Source organism: Schistocerca americana, chromosome 2 (assembly GCF_021461395.2).
Source record: "Schistocerca americana isolate TAMUIC-IGC-003095 chromosome 2, iqSchAmer2.1, whole genome shotgun sequence".
Classification (NCBI taxonomy): Eukaryota; Metazoa; Arthropoda; class Insecta; order Orthoptera; family Acrididae; genus Schistocerca; species Schistocerca americana.
Window position 1 is genome coordinate 1,105,017,390 of NC_060120.1, and position 21,369 is coordinate 1,105,038,758.

Here is a 21,369-nt window from a genome sequence, read left to right on the forward strand (position 1 = left end):
TATACAGACATTCACTTGTCTTCTTCAGGTTATTCCAAAGTTTGTTTAGGTTTGTTCCTAGTTAAAAGACATGCAACAATCTGCTTCCAGTGCACAGTTAAATCTCACACCACAAAATTACAGCATGACTGGCAAGCTGTATGACTTTACACAGTTTTCCTTGCACTCCTTCAGACAGTGGTTTCACACCTAACCACTTAACAATATCATGCCAAAAACCAAGTGCAAATTTGCACACTTCAATCCCCTTCCTCAGTTTTCTTGCTCATGGCAATGGATAATTAGTGCTCATCAGGAATTCATAACCTTATGTATCAACAGTAACTTTCACTTTTAGAGCAAATCTTACAGTTTCATTTGACCATTTCTGATTCAGAAATTCTTTCCACATATTTCATCTGGTCTGGTGTAAATATGTCTTAAGCTTGCTCTCCATTACAGTTATCTTTTACATTGTTCATTTGTGAAGAGAGAATATTTTATATAGGCCTACCATCCAAACAAAAATGTGAGTGATGATTACTATAATACATTTCTTATGAGTGGATTTTATTAATGATAAAGTGGAATCAACGTAAAATACCTCACCTCTGATTTCATTCTCTTTTTCTGCAACTTCAAACTTGCACTAGTATCTCCAATTGTACTGCATGCCTCCTGTCGCTGTTAACACATTTCTTCCTCAAAAACTTGAGTGGCTGAAAATATAATTGCGAAACTCCATTATTTTGTAAATAAAGGCTAAAGTTGAAGCAGCCTTTTCAGTAGCCACTTTACCAATATTAAACCTATGCTGGCTTCAACAAATCTACGCATCAGCTGATCTGAAGTGTTACAGTTGAAATTATTCCATTTTATCAATAACAATTTAACAAGGGGTGTACACTCAGCTATGAAACCTAGTTTGGTTTCTACAACATTTCTGATCACAGAATTATACTTGCAGCTGTAGCACTTTCGTAACATTATTACTGTGTTAGGTGTGCCCACAGTTTAATTCAGGGCACAATTTGCTCGCCCTAACTTGGTACCGTGATACACTAGTATCATTGCAGGCTATAGAAGTAGTAGCTTACAACAATCTAAAATAAAGTTGACAATTGTGTTCTGTTGGAAACATGGATACATAAAAACTGGGAAACGTTGATGGATATCTCTGTGCTTTGGTCACTGTTCTTGCTTTTGGATACTTCAGTTTAGAAGAATTGCATTTTAAGTCTTTTTCCATCAAGTCTCTTAAACTCGAATAGTGAATCCTCAAAGTGATGCTTAAAGAAATCAGAGACATACAAACGATACTGGGTGGAAAACACTCCATATTTCATCTGTAATTCTTTTAACTGGTTAATTTACTTACCACACATAACTTGGAATATGTAGTTGGTTTCCATTGTCTTTCCTGCAGTTCTGTAAGCATTTCGCCCTCTTATCTTTGTCTGTAGGAAATCTGAATAACCTTATCCCTTTAGACGATCTGCTGCAACAATTCAGTGCATCACCACAATCCAGTTTTAACGACTACCACTTTCTGTTAACAAACACTATACAAATACAGTCTGCGACAGTCAGGTCACAGACCTAAAATTGCAGCTATCACAAAGTATTATGGTAGCGTAACCGGACCTGTCACTTACAGACCATGGTACACAGATGCGTCATGCAATAGGGGCATAATTGACGGCGAGCAAATACCGAGAATATATTAATTCAGTATTTTAGAATGAGAGCAGTAAGCGACTTCCAAGAAAATTTACACATTATTTCAAACCTTTAAGAAACTTTTCACTGCTGACATCCCTCATAAAACGATGAACGGAAAAAAGTTTACTACTTACTTCCTTTTGCGCTGTTCATACAGTTAACTTCAGCTTAGACACGACATTTTAATTTATTACTTCTTTATTACTGACTCTCTTCGCAACACAGTTTGTAGGCAGTATCCACGTATACCAGTGACTGTATCTGCAGAATTTGTCATTGTACTACACATAGCTCAGGACGTATGTCATAGGATGAGAGTGGGAACCAATCAAGTTGAAAGTGGGTGTACAACTTTGGATTGATGTTCATCTATTTTGAGTCACTACCATGTTTATCCCAGCATATATGCATTTTACGCTGGTACCACCGTCTTCATTTAGTGTTGTCTTCGCTGTGCTGAGTTTTATTTCATGTGCCGTTAACTCTACAGGTTACATCTGCTTTCATATACAAAATCATAGACCTATGATATATCATCTGCTAATGAATTCAGGCTATGTTGGCAGCGGTGGAAATTTGTTGGAGCCGGTCGAGAGCTAAAAATCGATTTGTGCATTTGCGCCTATTCTGCTTTGCACCGTGCTGTTTTTAGTAACATGTAACATCAATAAACTCTGGCAACATACAGTGGCATTTAGAGGTAGCAGACTGTACATAATGTTTCGTTTTATCTGTACCAACACAGCCACATGTTGAAAACTTCAAGTGTCCAGCAATATCTGCAAACAAAGTTATGAAAATTGTTCAGAAAATGTTTCAAATTTAGTGTAGGCGCGTCTTAAGTCGGAAATATTCCTGTTTTTTTTTTTTTGCAACACATCATTTAGTTCTGTCTTGTGCTGGTCTGGTTCGTGTTGTTTATTAGATCTAGGCTACATGGATCTAGTGTAGATGGCAAATATATTAAAGATGTTGAGAGTGTCGTTATGTTTTGATCAGTGACATCACCACTGGCACATTCTTTCCCTTTTTTATGGTTGTTATAGTAATAGACAGAACTGTAGCATATCCCAAGTCCTAGGTTAAGTAGTAGGGAGGAAAGTGATTCTGGTAGCTTGGTTGTGAGCTGGCATGGCTAAGGAATACGTCACGACAAAAAACAATAGGCCTATAAGATTGTCATAACACATTATTGTTGGCTTTGTGAACTTACGACCAGACCACCATCAAACAAACTAACCTACTCAGTGTGTGTCCATGTTCTGAGTGACTGTATCCATTGGGCATTTCTTGAGGTTAAATTTCCCGTAATGTTAATGGCATCATTGGTACAGAATGTGGCCCATGAGAAAGGCAGGCTGTAGCGCCTACTTAGCAGCGAAGACTTGGGGTGCAGTACGTGATGCTGTGGGTCTGTCAGTGCAAGTAGCCGTAGCTGGCAGGGGGCAACTATCTATTTCAGACGAATTTAATAATTCGTGACTGCACCTTTACATGCCTGCAAGTTCTTGATAGCACACACCAAAGTTAAGACATTTGGTTGCTACATTCTCAATTACATATTGATTTCCCATGCAGAGAGCCGAGCATTTGTGAATTGTTGCAGACAAACCGACTAGGATGATGTCACAAGTTCATTGCAGGGCCCGTGTATCTCTTCGGCACCATGCAGTATTGCGTTGTTTACTAATTTCTAAAATAAATATGTATACAATGAAAACGAAGCAGTTGCATTTCGAAACCCCCCCCCCCCCAAATCTCTCTCTCTCTCTCTCTCTCTCTCTCTCTCTGCCAGTGTGTGTGTGTGTGGGGGGGGGGGGGGGCGTGCTACGGAGAGAGAGAGAGAGAGAGAGAGAACAAGCTCATTCATTGTTTTTTGCATTGTTTATTCACTCAAGTACTGGTCGCACTCAGTACAGGCCTTCGCAGGAACCACGAACATGTGGTGCTTCTGGTAATTAATCGTAATACTGAGAACACAGTGTTTGTCGATATAGAATGAATGAAAATATGGATTTATAATGATTTTTAATAATATGAAACAGTAAGAAGTTTACTTTGTGCTGTAAAACAATAATTTTCAGGAAGATCACTGCCAGTAAATCATCGCCAACTGGTTTTCCCAAATGGAACATTGGTGATTCAGGAAATTCAGAAACAAGCTGATGAAGGTGGCTATGTTTGTATAGCCACAAATCCAGACGGACACACATCTAGGAGCAAGCTGAATATTCAAGTTCTTGGTAAGAACTCTCATTTTATTATTTATGCTTTTAGCTTTGTGTGTTTTATTATGCCTGTAAATAATATATTAAAAGTTTTCCTACTGATTTAAAAGAAAAAATTGCAGGGCATATTGAGGTATGTAAATGACTGAGAATCTACAGAACAAACAAACTGTTCAGTATTTTCTTTTCAATAATCAACTGATATAGGAAGATATCTCTTTCTTTGTGCTTTGTAGTTTAATGCAAGATTTTATCAGTTTACTTGCAGAACATTACACTGAGGTGACACGAGTCATGGGATACCTCCAAATATTGAGTCGGATCTCCTTTGTCTGGTGTAGCACAGCAACTCAGTGTGGCATGAACTCAACAAGTCATTGGAAGTCCCCTGAAAAAGTATTGAGCCATGCTGCCTCTATAGCATCCACAACTGCGAAAATGTTGACAATGTAGGATTTTGTGCACGAAATCATCTCTCAATTATGTTCGATAAATCTTCGATAGGAGTGATAACGGGCTATCCGGGTGACCAAACCATTCACTCTAACAGCTCAGATGATCTTCAAATGAGTCACAGACAACAGAAGCCAAGTAACATCATGCATAGTCATCCATAAAAATTCCTTCATTGTTTAGGAGTATGGAGTTTATGAATGGCTGCAAACAGTCGTCAAATAGCGGAACATCGTCAAGGATGCATGTAAACACAGCCCACACCATTATGGGGCCACCAAAAGCTTGCACAGTGCTTGTTGATAAGTAGAGTCTATGGCTTCTTGAGGTCTGCACTACTCTCCAACCCCACCATCAACTATTACCAACTGAAATCGGGACTCGTCTGATGAGGCCACAATTTCCCAGTCATCTAGGGTCCAACCAATATGATCACGAGCCCAAGAGAGGCGCTGTAGGTGATGTCACGCTGCTAGCAAAGGTACTCACATCAGCTGTCTGCTGCCATAGCCCATTAACACCAGATTTTGCCGTACTGTCCTTACAAATAAGTTTCCTCTATTCCCACATTGATTTCTGTTGTTATTTTATGAATAGTTGCTTGTCTGTTGGCACTGACAACTCTATACAAATGCCATTGCTCTCATTCATTAAGTGAAGGCCGTCAGCCACCGTGTTGCCCATGTTAAGTGGCAATGGTTCAAATATGATACTCTTGGCACACTCTTAGATCTGGGAATATTGAATTCTGTAACGATTTTGTAAACAAAATGTCCCATGTCTAGCTCCAACTATCATTCCATGTTCAATGTTTGTTAATTCCCATTGTGCAGCCATAATCACACCAGAAATCTTTTCACATGAATCAGCTGAGTACAAATGACAGCTCCAGATGCTGATGCTCCACCGGTGAGCATTTCCTTGCTTGGCATGTTGTGCAGTGTAAGTATAAATCTGTTGTTCCTGATATTCCTATAGGAAGGAAAGAAAAACAAAACCTTACCTATATGAAACGGCCTTTGGTGATGTGTGACGATTAAGTGTGTATGAGACGAGAAAAATTATTCTTGCAGCAGGTCAGGCCAACATGTCGTTGGCTTGTGGTGTCATTGGTGACCTTCTTCCTGGACGGGTCGATTGTGGGATTCTCTCGCTTTCTCAGAGAAGGACCTTGGGGTAATCTGGAATCCATCCTGTAGGAGTGGGATGCCAGTATCTCCATGTAGCAGAGGAGTGGAATATTCCCTCAGAGGAGACAAAGCTGTCTTCAGCGCTCGGTTCTCGACTGTTTGCAGCATTGTGATGAGTGAATCTGTGGCCTTTCCCCTCACCATGTCTGCGTACTCGATCACTGGTTGGACCAGCGTTAGGTAGTTTGTAACATTGTGGTGCAGTGGCAGCAACAGTGGATACAGAGCTCAAAGGTGACCTATGGCTCTGGTTCCAATGTCATGAATGTGGGGTACCCAGGAGTCTTTTTTTCCAAGGATGACCTCTAGCTACTTCACCGTCCTGCTCCATGGGATGGGTGTTCCCAGGATCTCAACTGGCTGTAGATCTGGCAGCAGCATTCTTTGGGTGAAGATAATTGTCTGACTTCACTGTATTGAATTTCAGCTGCACCAGAGCTAGAGGTGATTACTCTTCATCTGTACATGCATGCAGGTGGTAAACAGTGCTGTGTCATCGACGTAAAGCGCTAACTCATGTGTGACACCCACAGAGTGTCAGCAGAGTACAAGGAGTATAGCAGGGGGCTGAGTACCAGTCCTTGTGGTGCAGAAGGTTTGTTCAGATAGTTACGGTCTCCAGGTCTCCAGGTGACATTGCAGCCCGAGCACAAAATGCTTGCATAGGTGGTTGTTGTTCCAAATGGAAGTGAAGGCCCTGTTCCAAATGGAAGTGAAGGCCCTAGACACATTGAGGAACACTACCCCAAGATATTTCCTTGTTTCCAGTGCTCTCGTCAAGGGCTCTACCAGTCACAGAAACTAGCACAGGAACTAATGAGAGGTTGAATGACCACTTCAAAAGTCAAGCTGCTCATGGGGTAATGGCACCCTTCTGAGTGTCATATTCCATCAGTATTTTCACCTAGAGCCTTTTGAAAAATTCTGAGAGAGATGAGAGAAGGTGATGGGTCAGTAGCTGCTTATCTGCCATGGAACTTTGCCAGTCTTTGGGATAGTCACAATCTCTGCATGTTTCCATGCTGAAGGGTAGGTACCTGAATGGTGCATCTCATTGAAGATGTCAGCTAAATGCTGAAACACTCATGGCAGAAGGTCCTTCAGCAGGTGGTTGTTGACTCCATCACTCCCTCCTGCTTTCCTGGTGCTCAGCAAGTGAAGCCACACCACAACCTCTTCCTCTGTGACCAGCTCAATGAAGTCATCTTTGTTTCTGGCTGCTAGGAAGTGACTCATTGACTCCATGGATGGCCCTCATCCACATGTCAATGAGTCGACCAGCACACTGGCTTTGGCATCAGGCTTGCCAACATAGTCATTGCTTGCCTGTAGCGGTGGTATACACTGTCAGTGGCACAAGAGGATCTTCACGATTTCCCAGGCACTGCCATTCTCAGGACTGAGCGTGGAAACCAGGTCCACCCATTACCTATTCCTGCATTACCTATTCCTGTGTTCTTCAACTGCTTCCTTAATCTTCTGTCACATGCAATTGGCATGGCATTTTGTGTCTCATTAATGAGCGAACCACCATTCACAAAATCTTTGGTTCTTCACAGAGAATGTCATTGGGACGTGGGATGGTAGCTGTTGCGAGAAATCTTGTGATCACTGTCGTCATCTTGGGATAGCTGCATTTTCTCTGCAAAGTATTCTCTATTTGAAGAAGGCTATGGCACTGTGGGCCCAACTACCTTGGGGTTTGGCATGTTCTTGAATGATTCAACTATTTCCATGCAGAAGCGCTCTCCATCCAGGTTTTGGTAACTTGGATTCCACTCTGTAAGAGAAGTGCCAATTACATCCCTGTCAAAGATGATTGGAACGTGATTGGGTGACAGGACATTCCGCATTTCAGCATGCATGAATAGAACAATACCCTTCATGAGGCCGAAGTCAGTCACGTCCTGTCGACCCTGAGCTGCAAAGTGCACAGGTGAAATGGCTCTGGATGATTGTGCCACTTTGGTGTGACACAGGAGAGTTAGTGCCCCCTGGTGGTGAGGTGAGAGTTCCATTCCAGGTTTTTCACACTGAAGTTCCCCACAATGAATACTCTCCCTTCTAGTGACAGCAGGACAGAGAAGTCATCTTCATGTAGCAGCCAGTTGGGCTGCTGGTATACCATCATGAAAAGAATCTTTCTGGTGTTGGTGTTGACGGACACCCCAGTGCCCTTTAACATGGCAAGACCCTGTGATGTCACAACAAACTCTTGACATAAGTGGCAGTGCCAAACTTGTGGGTTGCCCTGTCATCTTGGTAGCAGCAATAGTTTCCTGTCCTCGTGTTGTACTGGTTGTTATCTTACTTGTTTCTTAGATAACTGAAAAATGGTTTGTAGAATCTTACACGGTATAGTGTGGTAGGACAACACTCTCATCGTGTGTTTTTGATTGGGATTAATATGACCAGTCCCAGCACAATTTCAGCATGAATTACTTTTTAGTAGTTGCTGAATGATTACACACCAAATAACTGCAGATCTTGTTTGTCTAGGGGGGGTTTCATAGTTTTCCTTGCCTGCAAAATAATCATTCCAACATCAAGCATGGCCTGTGTTTTCTTCTGTTTAAATGAACTCCACCAGATTGGATATACTTTCAGCTATAAATTATATTTATTCATAGTTTTTATTAGGAACTACACCATTTTCACTATCAACATTGATAATCTAAATCCATTATACTTCACTTGTCACAAAAGCACGTCTGTCTCCCTCTAAGACTGAGAAAGAAGTGGTGGGCAAGCCAACATGTGTCCGGAAGTTGCAGATGTTCTTGCTTCCTAGCTTCTTTGGTCTGCTGACCTTACAAACTCCAAAGATATATAACATCTTTAACAAGTTCATTATTTATCATGAAGGAAACATAACACAATCATGAAATTACCTCAACTCTTTACTGTGGGTGTCATACTTTTCACTTCAGATAAACCTTATCTCCGACTCAATTAAATTACAGCATTTACGATGGGTTTGAGTAAGGTGTCCTGCATAAGACAAATATCAACATCCTCACCCCATAGGAATTGGCGAAATTCACCCTGCTGTGGACATACTCTATTTGCACTGAATGTACAGATGCTTAGGCCATGGATATGGGCATCATCCATGGTGAGCTGGTTCTTGACAGATCTGGTCTGGAGGGTTGCCATAATTGCATCGACAAGTGTAGATAGCTGACGCATAAGCTGGCTCAATGTTGGCAAAACCGTACTGTTTTGCTGGCATCTTCTCCTGTGGCTGTGACATTGCTCTTCAAAGCTGGTATGGTTTCCACTGACTGCTGCATGTGTTCTGCACACCAGGAGGCAGTGCATTGCTCTGTTTGATGTCCATGTTCTGCAGCCTGTGGCACAGTTGGCAGTGCAGGCATGGAGGTCTCTACTGTCACAAGTGGTGCCTGACCCTTGGCAGCATCGGTGAAACTACATCCTGGCACTATGTGTCTGGCAACTGTTCTGCAGCAGAAAGCATTGTAGCCCCTCTAGTCTGCCAGATGTATGTCACTACAGTTACAGCAAGTTGGTGGATCCTCCGCCTCCTTCTAACACTCCTTGGTGTGGTATGAACCAGCACATTTGGCACAAGTGACAGTAGTATGCCACATGGTCCATGCCATGGCAGGAGTAGCACTGGGCACTCCTACCTTTCACTCAAAGGAGCTCCACCCTCTCTGAGATGTTGGCGACTTTGTCCACCCGGAAAATTTTCTAGTTTTGATTTTGTCAGCAAGGTCAACTAGAAATGAGGTTGTCCCTCTGCATCCTAGGTAACTTTATCAAGCAAATCGGGGCTGCGAGCTGGTGCCGCAGGAACAACCATCTAGCCACCAGATGGTGACTTGGTTGGTGAGGCGATTCCTTTACCTGTGGCAGTGTAGTTCCATCCTCTTCAACTGTTCCATACCAGTTTGAAATCCCCAAAGCTACCGGTTACACTTGCTGGAGCTCAACAACTCTGACCGAGTGCTTCCAATCAGGGACAATGAAGCCATCCTCCTCTGACTTATGCAGAGATGGAGCAGATGTTCTCTGCCCTCTCTTCTTTTGTTCCACACTGCACACAGCAGCCTGGGTGGGGGAAGATTCCTCTACGGCTGTGGCACATTGCTTCCATGAGGTCTGAATCACCTACATGTCCTCACCCTGAGTGGGCAGGTTCATTCCACCCATCTTTGGTGCATCATTCATTGTCTCATTGAGTGCAGTTGTGGTCATTGCTGTTGACTCACCATGGACTACATCAGCTGCGACAATCTGCTCAGATGTCTTGTCAGCAAGGATGGTGGCAGTAGTCTGAGGCATAGTGGTGGTGTTTACTGGGGTGTAAACTGAACACATGCACTAAACACTGGCCTCATCCCTCCAATGGTGGTAGATATTTCCACCAGTAACAGTGTGATGCATACTAACCATCATGTCTGCAGACCCCACCGACTGAGTTCAGTCTCAGTGCTGTGTTCTCACTGCTTCTGTGGGTTGACCTCATGAGCTATTTGCAGTTTCCATCTCCAGATATGCAGCACTGAGATTTTCTGCTAACAAGCGTTTTCTTCTCCTTTCTAGGGAGTAGATGCAGCGTTAATCCGTGACCTGATGAGAGTGTCTATCTCATTGCCCATGTCGAGGTCTGCATCTGTCATAAGTTAGGGGCCAGGAGAGGCTGCTGGAAGAAAAACTTCAGCCAGATGGTGACCCACCACTCCCTTTGCCTTAGCACCACAAAAAACCCTGGTCAGTCGCTCTGATATGCCAAGTTTCTGAGCACAACACTTTGACTCAAAAGAACACTATACCATCCATAAAAATTCTATTGTTTGAGAATGTGAAGTCCATGAACAGCTACAAGTTCTCTCCAAGTACTTGAGCATGAATGTTTTAGTTAGTTATCAGTTCAATTCCATGTAAACACAGCACAACATATTATGGAGCCACCACCAGCTTGCCCAGTGCCTTGTTGACTGCCTGAGTCCATGGCTTCATGAGATCTGTGCCACACTCTAACCCTACCATCAGCTATTACCAACTGAAATCAGGACTCATCTGACCAGGCCATGGTTTCCCAGTCATCTAGGATCCAACTGATGTGGTCATGAGCCCAGGAGAGGTGCTGTAGGTGACACTATGCTGTTAGCAAAGGCACTTGCATCAGTTGTCTGCTGCCATAGCCCATTAATGCAAAATTTCCCAACACTGTCCTAGTAAATATCTACAGTGTATCCCCCACATTGATTTCTGTGGTTGTTTCACGCAGTGTTGTTGGCATTGACAACTCTACACATACGCTGCTACCATCGGTCACTAAGCAAAAGCTGTTGGCCACTGTCTTGTCCATGATGGGAGGTAATGCCTGAAATCTGGTGTTCTCTGCGCACTCTTGACACTGTGAAACACAGAATATTGAATTCCCTAAGAATTTCCAAATGACATGCCTCATACGTCTAGCTCTATCACTCTGTGTTCAAAATCTGCTAATTCTAATTGTGTGGCCATAGTCACATCGGAAACATTTTCACATGAATCACCTGAGTACAAATGACAGCTCTGTATATGTGCATATCACTATCCCATGAATTTTGTCTCCTCGGTGTAGACTATTTTGTGTTCTTTTGTTAGGTTTGGGATTTTTATCAATCTATAATAAATATATGCATGTAAAATAAAGGCCTAGGTATAGGAAAAGATCTTAGACATGTACATCTTGTAGAGTTTGTTGTTTCCGAACTACTCCTGCATTTTCCTTTACTACTAGCAAATCTTCTTTCTCATTCGAAATTAATTTTTTAAAGTGAGACTTATTTACCTCTCGCCATAGGTGTCCTCAAAAAATGTGGGGTGGGGAGGGAGGGGGAGGGGAGGGGTAAAAGAACAAGAGGGGGACTTGAGCACAATACATTTGTGATATACGATATGCTGTTTTGACCGTATCACTCCAGCCCACAAACAATTATCATGGCAACATGCCAATAAGCATAGACATTATCATATCCTGTGTTTGTCCTATGGTCTTCTCAATCATTGCACCCCTTATTTATCTTCAACCATTACACTAGTTACTGAACAACACAGCAGAAATATTTGTTCTCAACATAGTAAAATCCTCTCCTACCACTACAAAACACTGTCATTCTCTCTAAATCTCTTTGGTATCAGGGACCTGACTTTTGAACAATCTTTCTCAAAATATTAGAGAAATTAAAATCCTTACAAACTTCAAAAGGCAGGTAATGGCTCTTCTCCTTTCACAGCAGCCATTTCTTCCACATACTTGTCTGCAGTTCCCTTTTGTCAGCCCTCCCTCCCCCACCAATTTTCCCTCCCCTTGTATACAGAGTTCTTTATTGAAATTCTCATCTTCCTTTACCGCCATTGTCACTTGCATTTCAATCTTCTCCTGTTTCATTACCCCTTTCACTTCTTCCAACACCAAACAATGCTTCAAAAGTACTAAGCTAATCAGAATCATCCTCAGTGCCTCCATTTTATTGTTATTATTATTATTATTATTACATTACTGTTATTACTATTATTACCAATTATTAATTTCATTAATCATGCAAATTAGTATTATTGAGTTTGTTACGTAATAACTAATCAGTGTCGTTCTTAATGCCCCCATCATTTTATCATCATTATAGGTGTTACTATTATTACTTTATTATTATTATTATTATTATTATTATTATTATTATTATTATTGCTAATTATTATTTCTATGAATAATGCAGATTATTATTGTTGTGATTGTTATCTAATGTTTTTTTTTGTAAGAGTGATTCCTGATGACATGTAAGAGAGGAATTTAAGGCCCTAATCTAGTCTTCCTAAATAAGCAATAAAGAAATTGTAATTAAAATGGCAGGATGTCTGTTACTGCATCACTCTAGTTGACAACTTTTTACACGTTGTGAATGATGTTTACATTCATGTTATCTGTGCTCTGTCAATTCCCCATAAATCATATGGTGTACCACACATTTTAGATTAGACTTACTTTCATTCCAATTGACCCGTATTGAGGGTGTCCTCCAGGATGTAGAACATGTCAGAAAAACAACAATACATGACAAATATTTACAACTTAAAGAAATACCATTCCACATGTCCCAAGCTGCATGGTCGTCATTTTTTAACAAACGCTGTTTGAAACAATCACTTTACAAATACTAATGCACTGAATTTAAAATTAAAAAAAAGTTTTTTATTTATTTATAAGGTAATAAATGTGTAATACAACTACTAAATACTAATTTACAATGAACGCATTACTGCACTGCACTGGTACAGAAGTTAGATTGTACTTACACACACACACACACACACACACACACACACACACACACTTACAATGAACACATTACTGCACTGAAATTGTGCAGAAGTTATATTTTACTGATATACATATATATACACACAAATCAGTTGGTTCTACTGAGAAATTCATCAATGGAGTAGGAGGAGTTGGCCACCAATAAATCCTTTAGGCTTCTCTTAAACTGAATTTCATTGGTTGTTAAGCTTTTTTATGGCTGCTAGCAAGTTATTGAAAATGTGTGTTCCTGAATAATGCACACCTTTTTGTACAAGACTAAGTGACTTTAAATCCTTGTGAAGATTATTCTTATTTCTATTATTGATTCCATGAATTGAGCTGTTGGTTTGAAAAAGTGATATATATTTTAATGACAAATTTCATTAAGGAATAAATATAATGAGAAGCAGTAGTTAGTATCCCTAGTCCCCTAAACAGGCTTCTGCAGGATGTTCTTGAGTTCACACCACATATGACTCTTACTGCACATTTTTGTGCCCGGAAAACTTTAGCTTGGCTTGATGAATTGAGCCAAAAAATAATCCCATATGACATTATGGAATGGAAGTAACCATAGTATGCCAGCATTTTCATTTTTATATCCCCTTTGTCTGACACAATTCACATTGCAAATAGAGATTTGTTAAGACGCTTCAGCAGTTCTGTGGTGTGCTCCTCCCAGTTGAATTTATTATCAAGCTGTAATCCCAAGAATTTAGCACTGTCCACTTCTTCTATCTCCTTGTCATCATATGTTATGTATATACTTGTGGGACACCCCTTACAAGTTCTGAACTGCATGTAAGTTTAATGACAAACAATTGGGTAGGAACCAGTGATTAATGTCCACAAATATTTTGTTAGCTGACCTTTCTATTCTAAGACTACACTTGATTTGCTATTTATTGCAAACAAAATGAACTTGGCTTCTGGTAATGTTACTGATGAAAGGTCATTGATATACACAAGAGAAAGTAAGGGCTCTAAAGTGGAACCTTGTGGGACCCCACATGTAATTAGTTCCCAGTTGGATGATGCCTGATAGCTTGATACATGTCTCTTTCCTAATAACACCCTTTGTTTCCTGCCAGAGATATAAGATTTGAACCATTTTGCAGCATTTCCTGTTACACTATAATATTCTAATTTACTTAAAAGGATATTGTGATTTACACAGTCAAATGCCTTTGACAGACCTCAAAATATACCAGTTGCCTGCAATTTTTTGTCTAATGAATTAAGCACATTTTCACTGTAAGTGTAGATAGCCTTCTCAATATCAAATTTATTGGCCACCAATAAATCCTTTAGGCTTCTCTTAAACTGAATTTCATTGGTTGTTAAGCTTTTTTATGGCTGCTAGCAAGTTATTGAAAATGTGTGTTCCTGAATAATGCACACCTTTTTGTACAAGACTAAGTGACTTTAAATCCTTGTGAAGATTATTCTTATTTCTATTATTGATTCCATGAATTGAGCTGTTGGTTTGAAAAAGTGATATATATTTTAATGACAAATTTCATTAAGGAATAAATATAATGAGAAGCAGTAGTTAGTATCCCTAGTCCCCTAAACAGGCTTCTGCAGGATGTTCTTGAGTTCACACCACATATGACTCTTACTGCACATTTTTGTGCCCGGAAAACTTTAGCTTGGCTTGATGAATTGAGCCAAAAAATAATCCCATATGACATTATGGAATGGAAGTAACCATAGTATGCCAGCATTTTCATTTTTATATCCCCTTTGTCTGACACAATTCACATTGCAAATAGAGATTTGTTAAGACGCTTCAGCAGTTCTGTGGTGTGCTCCTCCCAGTTGAATTTATTATCAAGCTGTAATCCCAAGAATTTAGCACTGTCCACTTCTTCTATCTCCTTGTCATCATATGTTATGTATATACTTGTGGGACACCCCTTACAAGTTCTGAACTGCATGTAAGTTTAATGACAAACAATTGGGTAGGAACCAGTGATTAATGTCCACAAATATTTTGTTAGCTGACCTTTCTATTCTAAGACTACACTTGATTTGCTATTTATTGCAAACAAAATGAACTTGGCTTCTGGTAATGTTACTGATGAAAGGTCATTGATATACACAAGAGAAAGTAAGGGCTCTAAAGTGGAACCTTGTGGGACCCCACATGTAATTAGTTCCCAGTTGGATGATGCCTGATAGCTTGATACATGTCTCTTTCCTAATAACACCCTTTGTTTCCTGCCAGAGATATAAGATTTGAACCATTTTGCAGCATTTCCTGTTACACTATAATATTCTAATTTACTTAAAAGGATATTGTGATTTACACAGTCAAATGCCTTTGACAGACCTCAAAATATACCAGTTGCCTGCAATTTTTTGTCTAATGAATTAAGCACATTTTCACTGTAAGTGTAGATAGCCTTCTCAATATCAGAACCCTTTAGAAATTCATACTGTGACTTTGACAGTATGTTATTTGAGATAAGATGGTTATTAAGCCGATTGTACATTACTTTTTCTAAAATTTTTGAGAATGCTGGCAAAAGTGAAACTGGATGGAAATTTGATGCTATTTCTTTATCTCCCTTCTTAAACAGTGGCTTAACTTCAGTATATTTCAACCATTTAGGAAATATTCCACTGATAAATGACTGGTTACACAGATAGCTTAATATGTTACTTAACTCAGAATCACATTCTTTAATTAACTTTGTTGATATTTCATCATACCCACTAGATGTTTTTGATTTTAAAGATTTTATGATGGATATTATTTCTGCTGGGGTAGTGAGGGTCAAATTCATATTATGGAAGTTACTCGAAATGTCTCGACTGAGGTATTCCATAGCAGAATCTGCAGAACCTGACAACCCCATCTTGTCAGTGACAGTTATAAAATGTTTGTTAAAAAGTTCTGCAACACTATACACGTCTGTCACCAATGTATCATTTACTCTTAATGCTATTTGTCCCTCTTGATGTCTGGTTCTACCAGTGTCCTCCTTCACTATATCCCATATAGTCTTTATATTGTTATCTGATATGACTATATTTTCCTTGTGATATATTTGCTTTGATGTCCGTATTAAAGTCTTTAATATTTTGCAGTATTTCTTGTAATGTGCTATAGCATCAACATTGGAACTGTTTCGGATTGATAGATACTGTTTTCTTTTTGTTTTACAAGATATCCCTATCCCTTGAGTAATCCATGGCTTCTTTGTAGACTTTGCTCTAACCTTGGTAAGTTTTGAGGGAAAACAGTGTTCGAATAAGGTAAGCACTTTATTAACAAAAGTGTTATATTTTTCATTCATGCCATGAGCACTGTAAACATCAGTTCAGTGAATGTCTCTGAGGAGTGTCCTAAAATAATCAATTTTTGGCTTATTCATTACCCTCTTGAGCTCAAATTTAACAGATTTTATATCCTGTTCAGTATTAACATTTAACAGAAGGAACTGCATGTCATGGTCTGAGAGGCCATTGACTATTGGTTTTGTAATATAATTTTGTTCATTCAACTTTTCTATAAAGATATTATCAATGGCTGTTTGTGAGCAATTGGCTACCCTAGTGGGGAATTTTACAGTAGGAATTGAGTTGAATGATAGTGTTACTAACTCAAATAAGTTCTTATTGGGAGAGTCTTTAAGGAAATCTACATTGAAATCTCCAGCAACCACTATTTCTTTGTTTTTGGTTGTTAAATGGGCCAGTACAGCTTCAAGGTGGTTTATGAACAGATTAAAGTTATCTGCAGGTGCTTGATATACGCTTAATATTATGAAGGATTTTTTTGTGAAATTCTACTTCTGTTGCACATGCTTCCATATGCTGTTCTAGGCAAAATTAATAAATGTCTATGTTCTTAAATTTATGACGGTTCCTGATGAATGTGGCAACTCCTCCTTTCTCCATTTCTCATCTACAAAAGTGAGATGCTAACCTAAACCCTGTAATACTTAAAAGTTCTATACCAGTGGTCACATGATGTACAGAGAGGCAGATTATGTCAGCTGGGTTTGAAGACTAATTCTTCTATGCAGATAATTAATTCATTAATTTTATTTCTGAGTCCTCGAATATTTTGATACAATAAAGATAGCTGACATTTCACATTGACTGAGTTAAAATTGGGTAGAGTTCAAATATCTGCTGACTGTTGAAAATTCTTAACCAGTAGCTGTTTATGCTGATGTAATATGCTAGAATTATATTTTTTGGTTTCTTTCTGAAACTGAAGTTTTGTCTCAGTCCTAACCTCTCTTAAATTTGGTTTCTTTCTGTCCATTACCTTAAAAAAGGGTCTTTTCTGAAACCTATAACCACTGGTATTCTATCACTCATGACAGTGCCTCCCCCTTTAACTTTCCTGCTATTTTGCCGCCCAGTTTACCCTTCCCCTTCCTGTTGAGGTGAAGGCCATGCTGAGTATAATCCCACCTATTGAGAGAATCAACAGGAGCCACACCAATGTGTGACCCTGCACCCAACATAAGCAGCTGTTCAAACTCCAAATTAACTCTCTTGACAGAAGAGTTCAATGATAGTCACATGAAGCCAGGTCAGGACTGTAATGTGGGTGTTTCAGTGTTGTCCATCCGAGTTTTGTGATTGCTTCCATGGTTTTTTGACTGACATGTGGCCATGCGCTGTCGTGCAACAGCAAACCATCCTGCTTTTGCCGATGTGGTCGAACACGAGCGTAGCGTGACAATTCGTTCACTGTGATGCATCTGTCAGCAGTCACTAATTCGTTAACTCTCTGCACATTGTCTGGAGCGTGTGCAGTACGAGGCCTGCCACTGCGAGGACAATCCTCAATATTGCTGTGCCCACTTTCGTCATGTAATCTGCTTGCCCACCGACTAACTGTACTGTCCCTACATTCTTACTTTTCAATTTGCTGCTGAAAGTTTATTGTACCCTGTCTACACCTGCAACCGCTTGAGGCTCACCAGCATCCGACTGAAGCCACTGGTCAAATCTATTTTCCAAATTCACCACGAAGCTGTCAGATGAAATTCTAGGCTTGTTCCTCCTGTTGTCTGTTGCCACTTCCCACCTCTCTTTGCCCTTCTCCCTCCTTAACCTGTCAAGATCTCCCCTGGCCTTGTCTAACTCAGCCTGAAGGGCAGCAATATTCCCCTCCTGTTCTAGTATCTTCCTATCTCTACTACAAATCCTACAAAACCACTGATGAGTCTCATTTACTTCCCCTATTCCCACGCCACTACAGTCGTCTACATGGAAAAAACTACAGCACCCATCACACCAAAGCCCCAACCTAACAATTCTATGGCAAGTCAAGCACTTTTCACTCATGATAAACGTAATAGAGTATTAAGAACGAGTCAGTTAAATTACAGATAAACACGAAAATATGGTTCCACAAATTTGACCTATACGCAGCTGTGTGTAAACAAAAACAACAGTGCAAAGTTTCTGAAATAACAATTTAAACTTTACGCTACTTTCTGGAAATGCTATTTAAATAATGAAGAGGTACATTACAGTTAAATTGCTGGAGAGAGCAAAGAACAACTAAACGAAATTCTATATATTTACTGCGGCAAAATGTAAACAGAAAATACGACTGTACCATCTTTTCACATTTTCTGCTATATTACGTAAAGAAAAATGAAACCTTTAATGGTACACTTAAAAGGCACACTAATATGTCTATTCACCAAGCAATCAGTAATAAACTACATGTTTTATAATCGAAAATGACTTTTCTTTACGAGAACACCAAAACTCGTTCTAGTCTCATGGCTGCAGGGCTGCCAACATTAAATGTATCAGTCAGTATGAAAAATACAAGGGTCACTACAAAAGAAATGCACACAATTTTTTTTAAATACATCTTTTATTCTACATGTTTGAAAGTTTTACAGTGTGTAGATGCATCCTTTAGGAACAATGTTTTCATTTCTCCACATAATTACCATCCCTCTCAACTGCCTTACGCTATCTTGGAATCAGCGCCTGTGTACCCGCATGGTAAAATTCTGGACCAGCCTGTTGGAGCCACTGTTTTGGCAGTGTGCACAAGGTAGTCATCATCTTCAAACCTTGTTCCACAAAGAGAGTCTTTCAGTTTCCCAAAGAGATGATAGTCACATGGAGCCAGGTCAGGACTGTAATGTGGGTGTTTCAGTGTTGTCCATCCGAGTTTTGTGATCGCTTCCATGGTTTTTTGACTGACATGTGGCCATGCACTGCCGTGCAACAACAAACCATCCTGCTTTTGCCGATGTGGTCGAACATGGGCGTAGCGTGACAATTCGTTCACTGTGATGCATCTGTCAGCAGTCACTAATTCGTTAACTCTCTGCACATTGTCTGGAGCGTGTGCAGTACGAGGCCTGCCACTGTGAGGACAATCCTTAATATTGCTGTGCCCACTTTCATCATGTAATGTGCTTGCGCACCGACTAACTGTACTGTGATTGACAGCAGGATCTCCATACACCTTTTTCAGCCTCTTGTGGATGTTTCCCACTGTCTCATTTTCGCAGCACAGGAATTCTATGACAGCACGTTGCTTATGATGAACGTCAAGTGTAGCAGCCATCTTGAAGATGTGCTGTGACAGCGCCACTCATGGGAACAAGTTGAACTAAGGTTGTAAACAAGCAGGAAGGATGTATCTACACACTGTAAAACTTTCACACACGCAGAATGAAAACTGTATTTTTTTTAAAAAAGTGTGCATTTGTTTTGGAGTGACCCTCATATTATACTCATAAAATCTTCTTTACATTGTGCTCCACAGCTTCTATAAAATACATTTTTATGGATACCATCACAGATCTATTAAAATCTTCATTGTGCTTCAGATAGTTTCAGCAAGTTATGTCATCTGCTATAGGTGGATATAATACATAATAAAAGCATATGTTTTTTAAGGAAAAGACATAAGTAATACTACAGGCTGTTCCAAAATTACTGGTACAAACTTATATCGCTTGTAGAGAGAGTGTCTACATAATATTTTGAATAGGAACCCAGCTCCAGAAAAGTACCATTTCCATTTTGTGATGGTTTCAGTTCAGATGTTTGTCATCCCCTTCTGCTTGAGGAACTGAATTGGCACTGCACAGTATATTTATTAGGTGACAATTTGAAAGAAAACATAATGAAACATACATTTATCACTTAAGCACATTTCTCTGTATTAACACTTGAACATTACTTTCTTTACAGACGGTATGCTGGGTACTTTTTAGTTTTGGAACAGTGTAAACACATGATATTTATGTGTTAATACAAACAAATATGCTTAAGTGATAAATGGGTGTTTTCTTCTGCTTCCTTTCGATTTGTTATTTAATAATTGTACTGCTTCATGCTGCTTCAGTTCATCAAACAGAAGTGGATGAGTTAAATATCTAAACTGAAAATGTATAGAATGGAAAAAGTATGTTTCCAGACATGGTTTCCTATTCAAAACACTATGTACTCACTCCCCTCTAAAAGTTTTAGAGGTTTGTAATGGGTATTTGCAGATACCCTCACTAGCTACATATGTTAAGAGTTGGTGTACACCACAGATCCATTATGTTGAAATAGTTAGATAGTTGATGAACCATGAACCCTGCCAAAGTGGAATGTCTTACTTGCCTCAATGATACAGGTAGCCATACCATGTGTGCAACCATGTTATAGTGGTTTCTGTGGTGGGGCTAGACGCACATGTTGTTCCTCAAGAGGGGCTGCAGGCTTTTCAGTAGTTACAGTGGGAGCAGTCTCGATAACTGACAGATCTAGCCTTATTGTGTTTAGTCAGCAGGGACTTCTTATGTTGGTACTGCTAACAGTTGAAGGTGTGCAGCTGCACTGAATGACTTCATGATGATAACATCCTCTTGTGTAAAATATTCCAGGGGGAAAATGATCCCTTATTAGTATTTACAGGCTGGGAATAATTCAAAGGAAATCATCATAAAGATGAACAGAATCAGTATTAAAGTTGCAGAATGCAATGTTAGATCCCTTAATCAGTTAATTGTCCCACAGAATTAAAAAAATGTTTGTTCTCTCACCGTTTGTGGTTAAACTTGACCTCGTAAATATCACATTCAGTGTACATTTTGTACTTCACTCAGGCAGTCATTATGCTGTTTTTTTGCTGATCCTTGTTTATTCTATAAATGAAAGATTTGTTAACTATTTGGAACATACCAATACCAGGAAGCCAGATTTGCTTAGAACTACCTGTACTATCTACTACCCAACTAATCCAGATATTTGATAACTATTTTGTATGTTTTTATTAAAATAACTGTTCCTAGTGAACAAGGAGCAAGTTTCAGTGCTTTGTAACAAATATTTCAAGGTCAGCAGATATTTAGTTCTTGAAGGAAATAAGAAAATTTCTGTGGCATAAGGTAAGAGACAGACACCTGTTCAACTGACAGTAAACTGATTGCTATCTCTATTCATCTCATTATTTTTAGACTATCCTGTTGTTTGTAGTTTGATAGTG

The 21,369-nt window shown here is 39.6% G+C and overlaps 1 protein-coding gene across 1 annotated transcript in view; it reads left to right on the top strand.

Moving 5' to 3' along the window:
* The window catches only part of LOC124594704 (Down syndrome cell adhesion molecule-like protein Dscam2), a 160,156-nt gene that overhangs the window by 104,288 nt on the left and 34,499 nt on the right, over window positions 1–21,369 (top strand). The gene's annotated exons all lie outside the window — the stretch shown is intronic.